Here is a 21,302-nt window from a genome sequence, read left to right on the forward strand (position 1 = left end):
ACCCCACTCTAGTACTCTTGCCTGGAAAATCCCATGGACAGAGGAGCCTGGTGGGCTGCGGTCCATGGGGTCACTAAGAGTAGGACACGACTGAGCAACTTGACTTTCACTTTTCACTGTCATGCATTGGAGAAGGAAATGGCAACCCACTTCAGTGTTCTTGCCTAGAGAATCCCAGGGAAGGCAGAGCCTGGTGGGCTGCCGTCTATGGGGTCTCACAGAGTTGGACATGACTGAAGCGACTTAGCAGCAGCAGCAGCAGCTCACTTCCCTCTGTTTCAATCCTACCTTGTGGTAGAATATTACCATAGCCTCCCACCTGGTTTCTCCATTTGCAGCTTCTTACCTGTTAGGTCCATTCTCCAGTTAGACCTAGTGCTCAGTCGCTTAGTCATGACTAACTCTTTGCAGCCCCATAGACTGTAGCCCGCCAGGCTCCTCTGCCCATGGAATTTTCTAGGCAAGAATACTGGAGTAGGTTGCTATTTCTTACTCCAGGGGAATCTTCCCGATTCAGGGATTGAACCCATGTCTCTTGCGTCTCCTGCATTGGTAGGCTGATTCTTTATTACACCACCTGGGAAGCCCAGTTAGACCGAGTATGCTTTAAAAGCAGTATCAGATCAGGTCATTCTTTTACTTAAAGACTCTCAGTTGGTTTCCCTTTGTGCTGAGAACAACTCCACACTTTGACCCCTCCCATGTTCAGCCCCCAGGTTTCTTCCTCCTCACTCTCTTGTCCCTTCTCTATACTCCAGCCACTCTGGCCTTGTTTCAAGTCCTCCAATATGGTAAGGGGATTTCTACATCCCAGCCTCTGCACACAATGCCCCTCTTTGTGGGTCACTCTTCTGTTCACCCTTCACATACTGCCTCCCCTGAATATTTTCAGAATCAGCTTAAATTTTACCTTTAGCAGATGACTTTCCACAGTATACCAGCTACGGTAGGTTCCACTTCTGACTCTTACTGCAACCTGGAATTTTCTTCCCAACACTTACACACAAACACATACACGCACGCGCACACACACACACACACACGCACACACACACACACATTCTTTCTTAGGTACTTTCTGATGGTCTCACTAGATTGCAAGGAGCATTGTTGTCTACTGTAGATCCTGTACCTTACATAGTACTTAGATTTGCATAAGAAAAATAATGAACACATTCAGTGAATAAGCAAACTTCAGACATAGGAATTGTCTGTCAGTGGGGAATCTGAAAGTTAAGTATCTTGGGTCCTGAGTAAGCTTAGAAATGTCATGTGGAGGTTGACTATGGCAGTTTGTTTTGGAGTCAAAGATATCTGGGTTCATACTGTAGCTCCACCTCTTACTAGCAGTGTTACCTTAGGCAAATTAACCTCTGAATTCTCTTTCTTAATATGTGACGCAGAGGTAATATCTTTTTATAAGATTCTTGTAAGGATATATAATCATGTGTTCAAGGTAATTGGCATGAATAACAACAACATTTATTTAATACTTCTTCATGCCAAGCCCTAGGCTAAGAACTTTACAGAGCCATCTCACTCGCTCTCATCAGTCCTGCAAGATACAAACCATCATTCTCATTTTACGTATGAGGAGCTTGGAAAAGGAAAAATTTAAGGTCACGTAGCCAGTAAGTGGCAGGATTGGGATGAACTCAGAACTTTTAATTACAAAATCTAATCTTACAAGCTCTAAGCCAATACTTCCAAATAGAAGTAAGTAGCTATTGTTTTTGAAGTTAGTGTAGCATTTATTATGTAAGTGGATAAAAGTAATCTCTAAAGTATCAAGGTAACACGGGACTCCTAAAAGAGAAACTGTTGCCTTTGTTTTGGTTTCTTCGTCTAGCCATGAGGTCCAATTGAACTCTGTACCTCTCCTGCCAATGTTTGTCAGATTGTTCTACTATCTGTAGCTTTAGGTGAACTACTGTCTTGCTTGTTGCGTCTTCTCTGGGTCATGGTGGATTGTTTTTTCTTGAGGTTTATGATTTTTTACTGTAAAATCGTCTTCTATGGGTGTTGTTTCATTTTGGGACCTTTCCATGGGCATTGAGCTGTGGAAGGGTCCTCACCAAACAGATTTCCATTTGCTTCTGCTTGGAGTCTATTAAGCAAGGTAGACCGTTTTTTAGTTTGAGGTCTTTTTATAACAGAGGTAATGCCTGGGCTTCTGGTTTTGACTTCTGATTGAGATCTTTCTGCCCACCTTCCTCCGTCCCAACAAGCTCAGGAAAATAGCAGTTTTCCTTGCAGTTTTCTCTGGATTAATGGTCAAAATTTTTGTAGTCTCATTTTTAGAGATGGACCAGATCTTTGAGGCTGTTGAATTTTTTTTCAGGGTTTTAGACTGGTTTCCCTTTTTTAAAAAAAAAAATAAAAATAGGCCAATGGCTACTTATTTTCTCCACATACATATGTTAGAACCTCTGCCCCACCACACCCTCCCTGACCCCGCCACCCCCACCACCTCAGTTCCTATCTGGAGCTTAAACCCTATTGGCATCACCCTCTGCTTATTGTAATGGCTTTCCCATCACTCATTGTTTCTTCAACCTAGATCCTACTCTTATTTCTTTAGAGGTAGCTGTGTATTTGATTTTTTGGACATGTTTTATTTCATTAAGAATTTTCATGCATCTATTGTGAGAGCTGAGCTTAAGTACATCATCTCAGTCCATCATGTTTCCAGAAGTCCAAAAGCATAGAAGCTGAAGTAAATGATTTCTTGTATGTGGATGAAATATTTTATGTAAAGGGATAGGGAAAATTGTTCTGTGTTAAGTTGCTTCAGTTGTGTCTGACTCTTTGTGAGCCTATGGATCATAGCCTACCAGGCTCCTCTGTCCCTGGGATTCTCCAGGCAAGAATACTGGAGTGGATTGCTGTGCCCTCCTCCAGGGGAGCTTCCCAACCCAGGGATCGAACCTGTGTCTCTAAAGTCTCCTGCATTGGCAAGATTACATGGATAGAAGTGTCGAGTGGAGCTGCAAAAGCCATGCAAAGGCTTTATTCTGTAGACCATGGGGAGTCAAAGAAGACTTTTGAAAAGTGCATAGTATAATAAATTCTATCTTCTTAACAAACTCGATAGTATCATAAAGAATGAATGAAAAACTGAGAGATCAGTGATATGGAAACAAATTAGAATGCCACTGGAAATATCTAAGGCAAAGGTAGTTGAGTGACTGGCCCAAGCGTTGGAAACAGAAGGGAAAGGACAGACCCAAGAGAAAAGGAAAAGATACACTTTGCAGCACTTGGAGAGAAAAGGGAGAGGGAATCGATGATAACTCTTAGGCTTCTGACTTGGACGATTAGAAGGATATTTGCTTAGATTTATAATATGTTCTTAGACAGATAGGTTATCACTGATAACAGGAATGACATTGCCCCATTCCCATGCTGTAAATATCCCAATTTATGGTGGCATCTAGGAGAACCAAAGATTGTGGCATGACTGGGTAAGTAGACACTGTAATGGGCTGGTAGATTGACAATAGTCCTGTTTAGCGGATTATAGTAAATGTAGCTAAAGTAGGTAGAAGTCTTCTAATGTTGTGAATTCCATATGTAAACTGTCAGGAAGTGGGATTTGATTCCTTTAGCTCCATAACTGCATCCTCTGGTTTCCCAATTTTTTATATGGTAGAAGGATAGATGGATTTCAAAGGTGAGTTGCTTTTTTCTTTTCCTGTCTGGGAATGAAATATTTGGCCTATAGGTGGAGAGAAGTAAAATTAAATGAAACCATCCAAAATGACTGAAAAAAAAAAAAAACCCCACTGTACATTAGCAGTTTATAAACATTTTGTGCTGACAAAGCTCGGCAAGTCTGGACAGAAATTCTTGCACAAATATGATTATAAGGCTTCCTTCACTGCAGCAAGAACTAGCTCAGCAAAGGGACTCAAAAGAATAACCTTTTATAATTTATCCTTTTCCTTTTAAGCAGAGATGCTTGGTAGGAAATACACAGAGATTTCACTTTATAGTACCAGTGCAAACCCATAGGATTTCTTTGTTTTTCAGAACTGCTGCTGCATTCTAGAGATGGGGAGGGGCGATGCTTCAGTCAAGTTCATTGAGACTTCATCAGAAATTATCTCCACCAACCAAGAGTCTCTACCTGCTTCCCTCAGTTTTCTCTTCTACCTGCTTTTATTTCCTTTAGGGTTGAAACCCGTAAACTCCAGTAAGCATTCAGAGATTTGACTTTTTGACTTGAAAGGATGATTACAAGCCAGTATCTGTGTTTTCAAAGACCAGGTCTCCAGTTTAGCCCTGTGCTCCAGGGCGGTCACAGCTGCATTGCACAGCACTGTGGGAAGCTTTAGGGTCAAACGGAATGGCATTTTAAGTTGAGAAAGCTTTGAAGATCAAGATTTTTTTTTTAAAAACAATCCTACTGAGAGTCAACCATTTATGAATTGTGCTCAAAGAACACTGAACTGGGAGTCAGGAGAGCTAGATTCTGGTTGTCTTTCTGCCACTACCCATTGCTGTGACCTTAAGTAAGACCCTTAACCTCTTGGGGCCTCCATTTCTTCATTTGTAAAATGAGGGGGACAGAATAGATTAGTGGGTCCCAGATGCTGTTCATTGACGAGACACCTTAAAACCCTTGAAAACTTTGAAATCTTTCCAGGCAGAACTCTGAGATTTTTTAAAAAATTTATTTTTTTACTTTACAATATTGTATTGGTTTTGCCATACATCAGCATGCATCCACCACGGGTGTACATGTGTTCCCCATCCTGAACCCCTCTCCCACCTCCCTCCCCATACCATCCCTCTGGGTCATCCCAGTGCACCAGCCGCAAGCTTCCTGTATTTGATTTGTAAAACTGGGGTGTATGTCAGGAATCTTTCCTTTGTGAAGTTCCCTTGGTGATTTAGATATGCAGCTAAGATCAGAAACCATGGTCCAAGTTATTTTTACTTTGTTTTATTCTAAAAGTTATTTTGAAAAAACCCTCAAAATTCCTGAGGAGTACAAGGAGTTCCCTTGTATTCTTCACCTAGACTTACCAATTGTTAACATTGTCACACACATGCTCTGTGTGTGCATATCATGCCTTTTTATTATTCATATTTTTTCCTAAACCATTTGAGAGTAAATTCTAGACATCGTGATACTTAACATCAAAATACTTTAGCATTCATCTTCTTAGAACAAGCACATTCTTTTATTATCATGGCACAAATATCAAATTCAGGAAATTTAACATTCATTCAGTTACCTAGTATATGATGTTTTCAAAGTTTACTGATTTTTCCCTGTATTCTTTATATCTAGTTGAATTTTGTAGATCTATATTGAAGTATAGTTGATTCACAATGTTAATTTCTGCATTACAGCAAAGTGATATATATATATATATATATATATTCATTCATCTTCTTTTCTATTATGATATATCACAGGATAGTGAATATAATTCCTTGCGCTATAGAGTAGGACCTTGTTGTTTATCCATCCTGTATATCTAGTTGATTTTTAAATACATTTAAATTTTTTGAAATCATCACATAACTTAAAGAAAAACAGAAAGTACAGTAAAAAGAATTTAATTCCTGAACTGTTTAAAGGTAAGATGCCATGCCACATTCTCTCAATACTCCAGTGTGTATTTCCAACAAAGACTATCTTGTATGTAACCACAGAATAATAATCAAATGGAGGAAGTTAATATTTATACATTATTATCTAGCCCTCAGTTTTGCAAATTATCTGAATTATATCTTTGATAGAAAATATCCAGTTCAGAATCATGTGTTACATCTAGTTGTCATATCTCTTTAGTCTCTCCTACTGTGAAGCAGTTTCTCTGATTTCCTTGACTTTTATGACCTGACATTTTTAAAGATTGCAGGCCATTCATTTTGTAGAATGCCCTTCAATATGGGTTTGTTTGTTACTTTGTGATTCAGATTATGCATGTTTCAGGGATATTGCAGGTGTGATTCTGTGCTCTTTTCAGTGCATCTTGGTGGCACACAATTTTGACATATCTTAATACTGAGAATCTTCACTTGTATTACTTGATAAAAGTGGCACCTTCCAGGCTTCTCCACTGAAAAATTACTTTCTCCCTTCATAATTAATGACTGTTTTTAGGAGAGCTACTTTGAAACTAAATGTCTCATTCATCTTAAGACAGTTAATTTATTCATTCATGAATTTATAGTTTCCTATTATACTCAATGAGTGATAATCCATCACTATCGTTATTTTGGTACTTAAGTTTTCCTGATTTGGCAGTAGAAGCTGCTTCATACTTTGGCATATATCCCTGTCGTGCTTTGAGTACTTCCTGGTTCTTTGCTCTAAACCGATGTTTCAGGATCATCTTACATTTCTTCTCCCCAGACCTGGATTCAGATTGTTCTTCAAGCAGCCCTGCTTCTTTTCCCTGGAGAATGGTATTCAGGAGCCCAGATATGGGCAATGAGTGTGCTCACTGCTCTTGTCATATTGATGCTACTAGTCATAGGAAAAATGTGTATCTGTGTGTGTGTATACTCACATGTGTATATATATACACACACACACATGTGTATATATACACACACACACACACACACACACACACGGGCTTCCCTTAGGGGCTTCCCTCGTGGTTCAGATGGTAAAGAATCTGCCTACAATGCAGGATCCACAGTTTTGATCCTTGGGTTGAATAGATCCCCTGGAGATGGAAATGGCAACTCACTCCAGTATTCTTGCCTGGAAAACCCCATGAACAGAGGAGCCTGTTGGGCTACAGTCCATGGGGTCACAAAGAGTTGGACATGACTTAGTGACTAAACAACGACAATATATATAAATATATCTACACATATATGTATGTACCTGATACACACACATACACAACACCAGTTCACCAACATCCCACATATTCAACTATTTATGTCTCTCTATCTGTCCATCTATTGAATAATACAAGTTTACACCATACCTCCAGTTCTTACTCAATACAACAATATCACAGGGCCATTGTACTTTACTTACTGCATTTGTAACCTACTTCGTCAGTAGTGAGAAGCCTACACCCCTTCTCCTCATCTAGTTATTCTCTGCTCTCTCCCTATAATAGCCGATTTACTGTCGCCTCTGTCATTTCCTCTCCCACATTGACAGCCTCCTCCCCTGCTTGGCTCCAGCACCTCACGCCACATTTCTCCCCCACGGCCCCATCCCAAAGAAGTCCTTGTTACCCTGCTCACATCTGATAGCTGTCCCAGGCTGTCCCTGTGTGGATCCCTCCTCTCCTCGCTGTGGTGGTTCAGATGCTCTTCACGGGTGGGGTCACCTCCCAGTGTGGACACTGTCTACACTTCTTGGGCTCTTCCTCATCATCCAGCCGATCTTCCCACTTCTTAGCTCTAATGCTCCAAATGGGCTGCCCCAATGTGGGGGAACCTTCTGGCTCTGGTCAGGCTCTGAAAACCCCTCTCTGGGCCCTGGGGGCTGCTCCTACCCTGACATAGGTGCCTGCTTGTTCTGTTCCCAAAGCAAAAAGTGCCCCCTTTCTACTCCTTGTAGTATGATAATGAAGAAGGTTAAGGAGGTAGTACAGACTATTCGTCCAAACCCATGGAGACTGAGGGTGGGAGAGCATTAAATAAAGGCTGTTTAAAAAACGAATCATAAAATATCAAATGATCTAGAGAAATAATAATTTCTTAGATTCACAGACTTGGAGAACAAACTTATGGTTACCAGTGGGGATATAGCAGGGATAGTTAGGGAGTTTGGGAGTGACCTGTATACGCTGCTGTATTTAAACTGGATAACCAACAAGGACCTATTGTGTACAGCATAGGGAGCTCTGCTTAATATTATGTAAAAACCTAAATGGGAAAATAATTTGAAAAGGAATAGATACAGGTTTATATAACTGAGTCACTTTGTTGTAACCTGAAACTAATACAACATTGTTAATCAACTATACACCAATATAAAATAAAAAGTTTGAAAAATGAAAAAGCAAAATTCTGTATAGGTTGAATAGCCAGTGCTGATGGACAAAATTTCATTATACTTGAGCAGTATTTCTAACTTCATCATAACTTTGAAAGGCTGAATCTGATTTAAGATTATAGATATAGAAAACATAGCCATGTGGTGGTGCTGGAAATTCTTATTTGGGGCAGGAGATATTTCATAATACCAGATTTCTTTAGGGAGGACTTACAGTTTGGAATTATGAACTACTGATGACAAAAAGAACTCTCCTTACCTTTCAAGGATTCACTGTCAAAAATGCCTTCAGTGGTGAAAGGATGGATTTTTGTTAAGAACAGGAAGAAATTGTGACCTTAAGAACTGTGACTTATTGGAATGGGTAACCATGGAATGTGAAGATCTCCTACGGAGATTTTTGAGACGAGATAGGACTTGGGGGATAAACTGGAGGCCTAAGGAACCCTCTGGTATTTTGTACCACTTAAGTCAACACCAGTTTGGTGCTTGTAAATAAAAAGATAGATTATTTTTAAATTTTAAAAATGTTTAAAGTTGAAGTTTGATCAATTTACAGTGTTGTTAGTTTCTGGCATACAACAAAGTGATTCATATATATATTTTTTGTATTTTTTCTATTACAGTTTATTACAAGATATTAAATGTAGTTCCCTGTGCTATATAGTAGGTGCTTGTTTATTTTATAGTAAAATAAATATAGATACAGTAGTTTGTATCTGTTAATCCCAAAGTTCTAAATTATCTCCCCCCACTTCCCTTTGGGTAACCGTAAATTTGTTCCCTATGTCTATGAGTTTCTTTCTATTTTGTAAGTGCATTTGTATATTTTTTTAGGTTCCACATATAAGTGATATCGTATACTTGTCTTTTTCTGTCTGACTTCACTTATATGATAACCTCTAGGTCCATGTTGCTGCAAATGACATTGTTTCATTCCTTTTTATGGTTCAATAGTGTTCCCTTTTATAAATATACTACATCTTCTTTATACAGTTATCTATTGATGGACATTTAGTTTGCTTCCATATCTTTGCTGTTGTAAATAGTGTTGCTGTGACCACTGGGGTGCATGTATCTTTTTGAATTATAGTTTCTTCTGGATATATGCCAAGGAGTGGGTTTGCTGGATGAAGAGATGGTTTTTTAAGTGCTGCATGCCTCGTGTATGTTATCCATTAGATTATTTGCTGTATAGATAAGTGATAGATTTCGATAAAGCCAATAATTATAAAATCATAGTTGAATAGTTGTAAGCTATCTGTTCTTTAAGGCATGATATTTTTTCAGTTGTGGCATTATCCAATGAATCAAAATGAATGTTTTGATTATAAAGAATTTCTGAGGACTTTGCCTTGTGGTCTCACGGATTGTGGCCTGGATAATTCCTGGGGGCACTGCTCACACAGATTGTGATGTGAAAAGTGCCCCTGGAGGTGTGTAGTGAAGCCTTACTGAAAGGGCTGCATGATGTGCCATCGCTCATCCGCTTCTCTCATACTTCAGCATCAGAGAAAAAGGACTTGGAACCAGGAAAGGGAGAGAGATTATTGACATTGGCTGTACACTGAGCCCATCAACAAGCTCCTTTTCTGGTCTAGAGTCCAAGTCCAGAGCCCTTGGAGTACATGTGGACATTCTCACTGAGTAAGTGCGTGGACACCCTGGCATTTAAACAGTTTAAATTGCAGGAACTTTGTGTGTCAGAGAGAGGAATTAGAAAGGAAGCGGCTCTTTGCTGTGTAATTATGTTTTACTGAATTAGCAGAGTAGCATGACCTTCAGGCTAGTCTGTGGGATGCCAAGAGAATTACCTGCCCTGCTGATGCAGCATCATAGAACTCCGGGGAGTCCATTTCGAACGGGTAAAGAAAGACGACTGAGCACTGAAGAATTGATGCTTTTGAACTGTGGTGCTGGAGAAGACTTGAGAGTTCCTGGGACAGCAAGGAGATCAAACCAGTCAATCCTAAAGGAAATCAGCCCTGAATATTCATTGGTAGGACTGATGCTGAAGCTCCAATACTTTGGCTACCTGATGTGAAGAGCCAACTCATTGGAAAAGACCCTGATACTGGGAACGATTGAGGGCAGGAGAAGTGGGTGACACAGGATAAGATGGTTGGATGGCATCATTGACTCAATGGACATGAATTTGAGCAAACTCTGGGAGATAGTAGAGGTCTGGGAAGCCTGGCATGCTGCAGTCCATGGGGTCACAAAGAGTCAGACATGGCTTAGCAACTGAACAACAAGAAGGAACTCTGTGAGATTAAATCCCTTTTTCCATTAACAGAAAAGGGAACACTTGTTGTGTAGCCAGTCTTAACTGGAAGAGGGATTTGAAACATTCGGCAAGATCATATCTGAAACATGGGCTGAGTGAGTCTTGTTCGGTTGAGGCCATAGCTAGCCATAGGCCATGGCCCCCTGAGCCATGCACAAGGGCTATTTCAAAGAGCCCTTTTTAGCTGGACTATTTCAAATGGCTTTCTTCACTTTGACGCATTTTCAACATTAAGAGGATTAAGTAATTAACATGCCGATCTGTTTGTGACAAACGGATATTGATAGTATGACAGAGATAATAGTCAGCAGATTTTGATGCTAATGATCACTGACCATGTGTTGCTCTGGAGCTCTCTCTGTGCATTTTCTCATGTATTTCTCCTGTCTGCTCTCCGAGATAGTTCATCATATCATCAGTGTTGAAATCACAAAATAGGAGACCTTCAGGTAAATCTTGGATCTCCATCTTCTGGATAACAATAAATGAAAGAAATTCCTCACCCAGAAGAGTAAAGAAGGAAGACTTGTCTGGTTCCTCTGCACTGGTGGAGGGAGGGTAGCTCCTGTCAGGAGCATGGAATGCCCTCTCTGGCAGAACTTTAATTCTGTTTAGTCCAGAAGCCATTGTAAGATAGCTCCTTATTTCAGAAAGGTTAAAATGTGAAAACTCTTATCTCCCAGTGAAAACATGGTATGTTTTTTAATCAGCTTCATTTTATAGATTAAGAAAATGAGGCAGAGAAGTGAAACCATCAATATGTGTCCAAATTTATTCAAGTGGGAGAGCTGGGATATGGAGCCTGAACTGTTGACCTTTGAACTTGACCCCTTCCAGAGGATTATATCAGTCCAGTATATAAATAATTTGAGTGAGGAAAATGGTTATGTACATTAGGTATGTCAGGGAGGAAACTTCCATAAGGGTAGAAAATCTGGATTTTTTAGGTATGAAAAAAAAATAAGAATGTCTAAAACTCAGCATCCTGTGTTTGGCCCTTCTCATCATGCTTTTGCCAGAAACATTTTCAAATATTCTAGAATCATATTTTTCCTGAAAAGGAGGACTTTTTATCTGATGCTCTTGTGACTGTTTACTTAGAAGTTAAAGCACATTAGAGATGAATAGTTTCCTTCACCTATATCCCTGTTTAGCAAAGGACATGTCATGTACTTCTTAGACTGAAAATATTTTCTCTAATGTCTACTGCGACCATGTAAAGAAAATACTTCTTTCTCAACACACATAGCTAGATAACATGGCATGGATTTTTCTCAGAAAAAATATTTGAAATTAATATAAAGGATGGTGGTTTTCAAAGATAAACTTTTATCTCCTCAAGGTGTTTTTCTAGGTCCTAATTTTATTTCCTTTTATTTATTTATTACTTCATTGTTGAATTGAAAAGTAATACAAGTTTATCACTTGTGGCTTGCTTTGGCATGTTCTCATATTAGTATTTAAATAGCATTTTCAACACAATAATATTGTTATGGAACCACGTGATGAAATTGGTCCCTATAAAGATTGAGAAGCTTCTCAGTCATTCAGATTAATGGGATTATTGCTTTGGTTTAGATAAACAGAATTAACTCCTGCTGAGTGGGAGCAATTTCTGTAGTTCTCTTTTTAAACTCTGCAGGAGAGTGAGTCCTGGTTTCATTCATTTGTGTTATTAGACTTTTCATTACATTTTTGCATTTACTTTATCCATAGTTATTTTTTTTTTTTTCCCAAAACGGGGAGGCATGTTAGTGGGTCTTGCATGTTTCCTAAAAATCTCTCTAATTTAGGGCATTCAAAACTATTAATTGCTCTTTGTTTTCTTATTTCCACAAAGTCAAGTACTTTCTCAGCTGGCCATAGGATACATAAGGTGCCATTCTTGGTCTGAAATATTGTACATTCTAGGGTTGAGACATATGTACAAACTCACTGTAAGTGTGATATGCTATAAAATAGGGTTTGTATAAAGTTATCGTTTGCAGGATAGAAAATAAGCTGCAGTTCAGGGAGGGTTGAAGGAGAGGTTATTTGAGCAAGGAACAGGGCCGTCACAGATGAACAGACAATTAGCAAGTACAATGGGGACACGATCGTGTACAACTAGTGTGCCTTCACCGTGGTGCAGCCTGTGGGGGGTGCAGCATGCGTTTGGGGTAAGGCGCTGTGGATGGTAAAGCCTCATGGTGAGTCTGCAAGGCAGCTGGGATCACATTAGCGGGACTTTCATATCTGATACCAAATAGTATAGCAGTGGTCATCTCAGGAAACCTTTCCAGCCTTTTGGCACCATTTTCGTCTTTTTGTGCCTTATCTCAGATTTGTGAGCTTTTATGTTTGCACTGGTGCTCCTGCTTTGTGATAGGAAAACCACAGAGAGGAATTTTCTAGTGAAGGGTTTGTCCTAGGGCCAGCTGGGGTGGGCACATCTCATTAAGTTCAGGTTTTGAAAGCACACACATGGTTTCATAGTTAGGAAATGTGCCCAGGGACTTGAAGGACTCAAACACTGAGGAATGGTTGTTTGAGTTTTCTGTCTGTGCTCCCAGGACATTTGCTGTGCTGGGAAATGGTGAAAAAAAGTGATGAGGGATGCCAGCTGAACCCTCTGATTTGGGCTGTCACCCTGGGGAAGGTCTGGGGAGTGTAATGAGGCGAACCATCAAGTTGCTATAGTCTGAAAAGGTTAAAGAAGCTTCAGGGATCACTATTTGTACTTCTTCAGTACTGGAATGTCATGCCAATAATAAGCAATATGCAATCCGCAGACATAGAAGAAATTAGTCGTCTGCATTTGTGAAAGGCTGCCCAGCTTAGAATGAATGGCGAAGTCTGTGAATTCTTTTCCTTTGAGGTTGAACTGAGTCACAAAGACCCACAGGCCAGTGGTGAGTGAATCTTGTTAGTCTGTCAGCAACATTTATGAAGTTCTCACCATTCGCATGCCATACAGTTAGGCTTAAACAAGCCCTCAAAATTTTACAATACATACCCTATGATGTCAGTGAGCAGCTTTGATTTACTAGCCCAACCAAACTCTACTCTGTTTTTGTGGAGGTTTGTATTTGGGAGAGACTACAAATTCCACAAACAAAGGTTTGACTTGCACAAAGCAAGGAAACTACAAGGGGAGGTGATCTCGTGTCATCCTACCAAGAAGCTTTGTTCAAGATGTTGAAATGGTTCTGCATTTCATCTGTGATTTTGGTGCTCTTCACATTCCATTTGTAATATATTAGTCAACACCTATTCTATGTCAGGCGCTGCCTTCTGCACTGGAGCTCTAAGCTATAATAGCTTGTTTGAAAATAATGGTCTCTCCAGAATTTGACCTTCTGTGTGGTCTACCCTAGACAGAGTGGTAAATGACACCCTAGGACTCTTTCCACCAGGAAAAACAGAAGAAATATCTCCAGCATGTCTTCCACCCAATCCTTCCCGGGCAGTCTCATAGGACATGGCAGAATCAGAATCCTATGAGCGTGTGAGCTAGATGGGCATGTAAAACACCCTCCCTGGTGGTTCTGATTTCCTCCCTGCCCAGAGTCCTTGCCTGTGTAAGAACTTCTGCTTCTCAAATTTTGAAGTATAGACTATTAACACAATGAAAGAAGACAATTGAGGTGATAAAAACAAACTAGCACTTCATAAAGTGGACAATCTCCATCCAGAGAGTATAACAAAATGGGGCAGAAGACAGGACAGGAAGGTTTCTTAGAGTAAAGAATAAAGAACAAGAAGAGAACAATAGAAAATATATAATTGGTTGGAGCCATACAGTCAACCTTGTTGTGGGTAAGAAGGAATAAGCAAGTAGGTACACAGCCCAGGGCTGGCTTGATGGTTGATGATTGGCTGACAGAATATCCTACATTTCTGGCCAAGCAGAATATTTATGGGGCCAGGAAGTTAGCTATGTTTAGGTTTGTTGACAAAAGTCCCCAAGGTGGGAATAGCTCCATCTTGGGCTTAGGAAGTGATTCTGACAATATGAATCACTTTGGGATCTTGTTAAAACGGAGATTTAGATTTTGTAGGTCTGGACAGGTGTGGAGGTTTGCATTTGTTCAAGGTGATGCTGGGGCTTCTATTGTAGCTCAGTTGGTAAAGAATCCACCTGCAATGCAGGAGACCCAGGTTCAATCCCTGGGTTGGGAAGATCCCCTGGAGGAGGAAATGGCCACCAACTCCAGTATTCTTGCCTGGAGAATCCCATGGACAGAGGAGCCTGGTGGGCTACAGTCCATCAGGCACGACTTAGTGACTAAACCACCAAGATGATGCTGATGGTTCTGACTGCAGACCACACTCAAAGAGCTTCTGTTGCATGAAAATATACTTAGACAAACACTTGATATATACCACTTTATATCTATATACTTTATATCTTTAAAGAGGACTTTAAACCAGTTCTCTTTCAGGGGGTATTGGTTTTCATTGATAAGATATCATGTGGTAAAATAAACAAGGGAAATATATTATGGCAAGGTAGAAAGACAGAGTTTTAGAAATTTGGTACAAAACTCAGTTTTCTGAGGAGATGAATCTTGAGGAGGAAACCACATGAAAGAGGCAAGTAATAGGCTGAGTCAGCATTGAAATGTGAATGTGATGTAGCATGTGGCCTGGAGAGGAGAGCGGATAAGCAGTATTTTTCACTCTGGGAATGTGAATTATCTTCCAGACCAGCCAACTTCATTGCTTTTCTGGGTTTCTGGTTTACATGACTTACTGAAAGGGGAGGGGAGTACTTGAAAGCTTTTAAAAGGTGACAGAAATCATGAGAGTTGCAAACTATTTTCTAATGTTTGTGCTCCTCGTCAAGTTGACTGATTCACCCATCACAAGTTGACACCCTTGAGGGGAAGGGGTGGGAGGAGAGTTTTTGCAGACATTAAGTCTCCTAAAGATTTTTAGAAATGGATTTTCCTTTTGGAAATATGAGGCCTGATTGTAAATAAACCCGTGCTGCGTTCACATCCGCAGTCCTGGGTTAGTGAAGAGCTTCACTTGTGTGCACCAAAACACAATTTTTTCAAAAATGGCTGAAACTATGTCATCAGCAACTTGGAGTTTTGACAGAAAACCACACAAAAATCAGGACCCGTTTCTCTTTGTCTTGCAGCCTGTATTCAGCTAAATGTGACTCTCACGATGAAGTGTTGACTGTATCTTCTCAGTGTTTCCGGATTGTTACTGTGCTTGATCTTAGTACTCTAGACTAAGTTTTCTAAGTACTCTAGTTTGCTCTTTCTCATAAATTCCTTTTTTAAACATTTTTTTCATCAAAGATCAATACTTCTAGTTCCCATGATTCTTTTTTTTCTTAGAAGTTATAGCAGTTACTTCTCATGAAAATGAAGTACAAAGAAACTTTAATACTGTTTGAATGAAATCTGGAACTGACTAAAAATGTCCTTGTACAAGGATTTCAACTTGTCTGACTACAACACCAGTGTCTACTGAGAGTTGGTTCTTTTAGAATAGAATATAAACTCAACTCCCCAAAGACATCTGAGAAAGGTCTCAAACCAGTGCTGCTTTAAAATATAGATCATATCTTGTAGTTGTGTTGCTATACCTTTTAAAAATATTTTGTTAGGAGTAGATGTCAGTGAAGACCAGAAAATGGAATGACAAAGAAATGAAAATACTCTTCAGATACCTAGGGCAAACATGTCATTGAAAAAAATCTCAGTAGAGAACCCTTGTCTAAAAAATATACTATTCTCTGATTCTTCCACTTTTCAGAAGGGTAAGAACCTGTTGCTGTAAATCAATGTAATACATATCATTATTTCACTCAATTGTGGTGTTTCCCAAAGTGTACATTACTCACAGAGGATATTTATTAAAAATGCAGATTCCTGGGCCTGACCTCGGATCTTCTGAATGAGACTCATTGAATTTTGCATCTCCGTTGGGCATCCCTAATTAAGTATTATGCAGTTGAAGTTTGAAAACTACTAGGAAATTTTAAATGAATATTATTTTTATTTTTTGTGACAATGTGGAGAGATTTTTAAAAAAATTTAATTGTATATTGGATTTACAATGTTATGTTAGTTTCAGATGTATAGCAAAGTGATTTAGTTATACATATGTGTATGTGTGTGCTAAGTTGCTTCAGTTGTGTCCAACTCTTTGAAACCCCATGGGCTGTAGCCCGCTAGGCTCCTCTTCCATGGGATTCTCCAGGCAGAGATAATGGAGTTGTTGACCATTTTGTCCTCCAGGGGATCTTCCCGACCCAGGGATCGAACCTGTGTCCTCTTATGTCTCCTGAATTGACAGGTGGGTTCTTCACCACCAGCACCACCTGGGAAGCCCAGTTATACATACACATACATCTATTCTTTTTCAGATTCTTTTCCCAGTTAGGTTATTACAGAGTATTGAGTAGAGGTACTTGTACTCTACAGTAGTTGCTTTTTGATTATCTATTTTATATGTAGTGAAAACTACTAGCAAATTAAGTTGAAAGGGGAAGTCTGCTGGAAGCTTTCCCTGGGATTAGTAAAGAAACTCTTTCAAGAATGGTAGGTAAAAATGAGTTTAAAGTGTTATCTATCCTTCCCACTCTTAATTCCCAGAAACTTTTCCCCTTCAGGTATCACATGTAGTTTGGCATCTAAATATATCAGTTAAGAAAGTAAATAAAAGTGCTGAAACTTCTTTTCATGCTTTAGTTATAACTGACTTAATCAGAGCTCATAAATATCCCAAGGATCTGAAAATTTTTCAATATTTGTAAGTACAGAAGTACAGAAGTGAGTAAACCAAAAACCAAATGAGTAAACTAACCTGTCTTGCTTTGAAACTAAAAAGAAGGCTCTAGATTTAGGAAAAGAATAGATGCCATTAAAGAAAATTGGTAAAATAACTTTCTTTGTGCCTAGGTGTTAGTATTTCTTCAAGTATTGGTTTCTTTTGAATCTTAGATTCTGAAAAAAGTAGTGGAATTTAGTTAAATAATGCTGTCCTTTTAATGAAGGTATATATATATTTATAATATTTATTAAACTAGTTTTCAAAGTTTTACTTATCTGTTTTTCAGTTGTAAAAATATTTGAAGGCTATCTCACGTGGAAACTCAGTAGGCAAAATAGATAAGAATAAAGCTTCCTTGTGTGTGTATTTGGGGGTGGTGTGTGCAAAGCCTACTCACTCAGTTCCCATTTTATTCTCCCAGAGTAAGGGTCAGCAACTTTTGGGCCCTTGGCCAAATCCCACCACTTCCTGTCTTTGCAAGTCAAGTTTTATGGACCACAGCCATGCCCATTCCTTTATGTATTATCTGTGACTGATTTTGTGCTCCAACCTAGAGTTGAATAGTTGAGACAGACATTTAGGCAAAATGTCAATAAAATATTTGCTATCTGGCCTGCACAATTTGCCAGTCACTCTTCTAGAAGGAACAGTGCTTGAGATGCACCTCTCCTTGGTCTTGAGGTGTGCCTCTCAATCCCTGCAGGTCACCTCAGTCCACAATGGATATTTACTAAAGTATCCTTTGGGCTTCCCTGGTGGCTCAGATGGTAAAGAATCTGCCTGCAATGCAGGAGACCCCCGTTTGATCCCTGGGTCAGGAAGATGCTCTGGAGAAGGGAATGGCTATCCGCTCCAGTGTTCTTGCCTGAGAATTCCATGGACAGAGGACCCTGGTGGACTACAGTCCATGGGGTTGCAAACAGTCGGATGCGACTGAGTGACTAACACTTTGACTTTCACTTCACAGTATGCTTTGCGATGATGAGGATTATAATGATAATAATTTTCTAGCTGTTCCATATGCCATGAAAAGGTAAAAAAGCTCTCCCTTAGAAGCATGATTCAGCAGCTGCTATAGAACTGGCTTTGTATTTACTAATATATTGACAGTGAATGATACATTTCCTTAGCAAATATTTTTTGTCTCCATGTTGTTTGGGTTTATCTTTTCCCTTGTAAGGGTTATTTTGACACTATTTATTTTTTAATTTTAATTTTATTGCAATCTAGTTGATTTACATCATTGTTAATTTCAGGTATACAGCATAGTGTTCAGTTATATTGGGTTGGCCAGAAAATTTGTTCATGTTCTTTCTTAACATCCTATGGAAAAACCTGAATCAACATTTTGGCCAACCCAATACATGTAGTTACTCTATTTCAGATTCTTTTTTGATATAAATTATTATAGAATATTGAATACTGTTCCCTGTGCTATATAGTAGGTCCTTATTGGTTATCTATTTAATTCATAGTAGTGTATATATGTTAATCCCAAGCTCCTTATTTATGCCTTCCCACCCAGGTTTTCCCTTTGGTAACCATAAATTTGTTTTTTAAATCTGTGAATCTGTTTGTTTTGTAAATAAGTATATTTATCTCTTAAAAATTAGCTTCCACATATGAATAATATCATATGACACCTGTCTTTCTGTCTGACTTCACTTAGTATGATAATATCTAGGTCCAACTATGTTGCTGCAAATGGCATTATTTCATTCTTATTTATGGCTGAACAAGAATATTTTGAAACTATTTAAAACAGTATTAATTCTTTCCTTTTTTCTCTGGCCTTTGAGTTGGAGGTGGCTTTCTCTAAACAATGATCAGAGCCATCTGAGTTTTTGAGAGCAGAGTGGTAGATGACTGCTCCCTCTTACATATCTATTTTTATCTGTTAAGAACAGTAGACAAAATATGTAAAATGTCTCATCAGTAATAGATCCTCATGACAAGAAGTTAAAACCTAGCCAGTTCTATCTTGAAAGACTGATTTAAACCTATTTGAGGGCTTCCCTGGTAGCTCAGTTGGTAAAGAATCCGTCTGCAATGCAGGAGACTCTGGTTCGATCCCTGGGTTGGAAAGATTCCCTGGAGAAGGGAAAGGCTACCCACTCCAGTATTCTGGCCTGGAGAATTCCATGGACTGTATAGTCTGTAGGATTGCAAAGAGTCGGATATGACTGAGTGACTTTCACCATCTAGCCATGCTTCTTTAGTACCTATGAACTATATTTGTTTAATCAGTGGTGTTATATGACTTAGCTGTGATTCTCTACTTGGTCTTATGTATAAGGGGGTAACCCAACTTTGAAAAGTTGTTCCCCAAACATAACAGTTTTGATCACCCCTGTCATAGGTGGAGGACAAAGCATTTTTCCCCCCTAATTAGGTGCATCATTCAACTGAAACAAAGTCACACAGAGTAGGATCATATGGGGAAAATACACTAAATTGCTAAATTTGTAGTCTTTGCAAGAAGTTAATTCCATTCCATTTAATTTTATTTAGCAAGTGCTTTTGAATTGCCAAGTAGAGGACACTAAGCTTCATAATGTAAGGATAATAAAGTCATATATGGCTATTATTGAAGGTCTTAAATTGCATTGTAGAATAAGAGAGGTGGTCTCTGGCTGATAGTGCATGAGGCTTGTATAACAATCTCTGTAGTATGGGCTAAAGGAGACACTCTGAAAGTTGAAGTATGATGCTTTTAATAAAACCCAGTTCCAGGCTGAACTTTAAGTCCTATATACTACTGTGCAGTGCTTAGTTGCTTAGGCATGTCCAACTCTGTGACCCCATAGCCTGCCAGGCTCCTCTGCCCATGGGGATTCTCCAGGCAAGAATACTGGAGTGGGTTGCCATGCCCTCCTGCAGGGGATCTTCCTGACCCAGGGATGGAACCCAGGTCTCTTGCATTGCAGGCAGATTCTTTACATACTGAGGCACCAGGAAAGCCCTATATACTACTTCTAGTGTCCTGAATGTTACAGGTTGTTGCTGTTCATAATTGTGTTTGATGGAATTTAAGATGGCACTATATTTTCCTCCTTGGGACTTATATCACAGTTCAACTCCTAGGTCTCATCCTGGACTCATAAGAAGGCCCTTTTTAGCAGAGAAATAGCTTGTTGTAATGTCCTACCTGTCAGGAGAGAAAATAGAATTAGTTACTCCTTTAGCTAGTAGCACTCAGACTTTTTAAAGCAGAAGCCCATATTTTGAGTATGTGGTGGACTATGATTGAAGTAGAGATACCAACCACTCATTTCCTTAACAGCCACCTGTAGGCCCAAGATAAGTTCATTGTCCAGGCGTCCCTGTCTGACTCAGACTGGCTGGTAGTAGGCACCATATTGATTCTGCCTCCTGGACTGCAGCTTGTCTACTGCTGGGCTCTCATCCAAAAGCCATGGAGTTGAATTGATTTCTGGGATGGTACGGGGAGGGAGGTGGGAGAGGGGTTCAGCATGGGGATCATGTGTACACCCGTGGCGGATTCATGTTGATGTATGGCAAAATCAATACAATATTGTGAAGTAATTAGCCTCCAATTAAAATAAATAAATTTATATTAAAAAAAAATAAAGCATCCTCCAAAAGAAGCCAAGTGTGCGCTCTAACCAGAGACAAGTTCTGGTCCTCTTACAATCGTTTCCCAGTTGCTCAGGCATCAGGAAGAGAGCCTGATCTTGGCTGATCCTCCTCTCTCAAGGTGGCCACATCAAAAAGGGCTCACTCCTAACTGACTTATTCCTTCCACCTGAGAATGTTCTAGAAGCAAAGGCACTTTTTGTTGGATACTTTGTCTTTCCCAGCAAATCAAAATGAAGTAATTCAAATACAAAGAGAAAAGATCTGTTGCCATTAATTTCCTTCTCTCTAATAAAAGAGAATAACACATAATAAAAAATCTAAATATTAAAAAAAAATTTTTGTTTTTCCTTTTTCTAAGGTGAGATAATCAAAACACTATACTTAAAGAAAGCCCCTTGTCCCCTAATACTTTATGCTCTGTGATGGCAGAGGTTGGGTGAAGGGAGCTGTCAGGAAGGGGCAGGGATCCTGTGACTGGACAGCTCCTCTTACACGGGGATCGAGATGCTTCTTGAAATTTCCCCAGAGGTGCACTTTAGGGTCCCTCAGTGGGCATGGGACACTAGGTGGGGTTAAAAACATACCAAAATACTTATTAATTCCCATATTTCATCCAAATGGAATTTCATTAGAGAATGATAGACAAGAAGGAAA

The 21,302-nt window shown here is 39.4% G+C and overlaps 1 protein-coding gene across 16 annotated transcripts in view; it reads left to right on the forward strand.

Annotated features, from left to right (window-relative positions):
* SLC7A11 (solute carrier family 7 member 11) overlaps window positions 1-21,302 on the forward strand; it is a 553,887-nt gene that overhangs the window by 155,251 nt on the left and 377,334 nt on the right. The gene's annotated exons all lie outside the window — the stretch shown is intronic.

This window comes from Bubalus kerabau, chromosome 16 (genome assembly GCF_029407905.1).
Source record: "Bubalus kerabau isolate K-KA32 ecotype Philippines breed swamp buffalo chromosome 16, PCC_UOA_SB_1v2, whole genome shotgun sequence".
In the NCBI taxonomy this organism is placed as follows: Eukaryota; Metazoa; Chordata; class Mammalia; order Artiodactyla; family Bovidae; genus Bubalus; species Bubalus kerabau.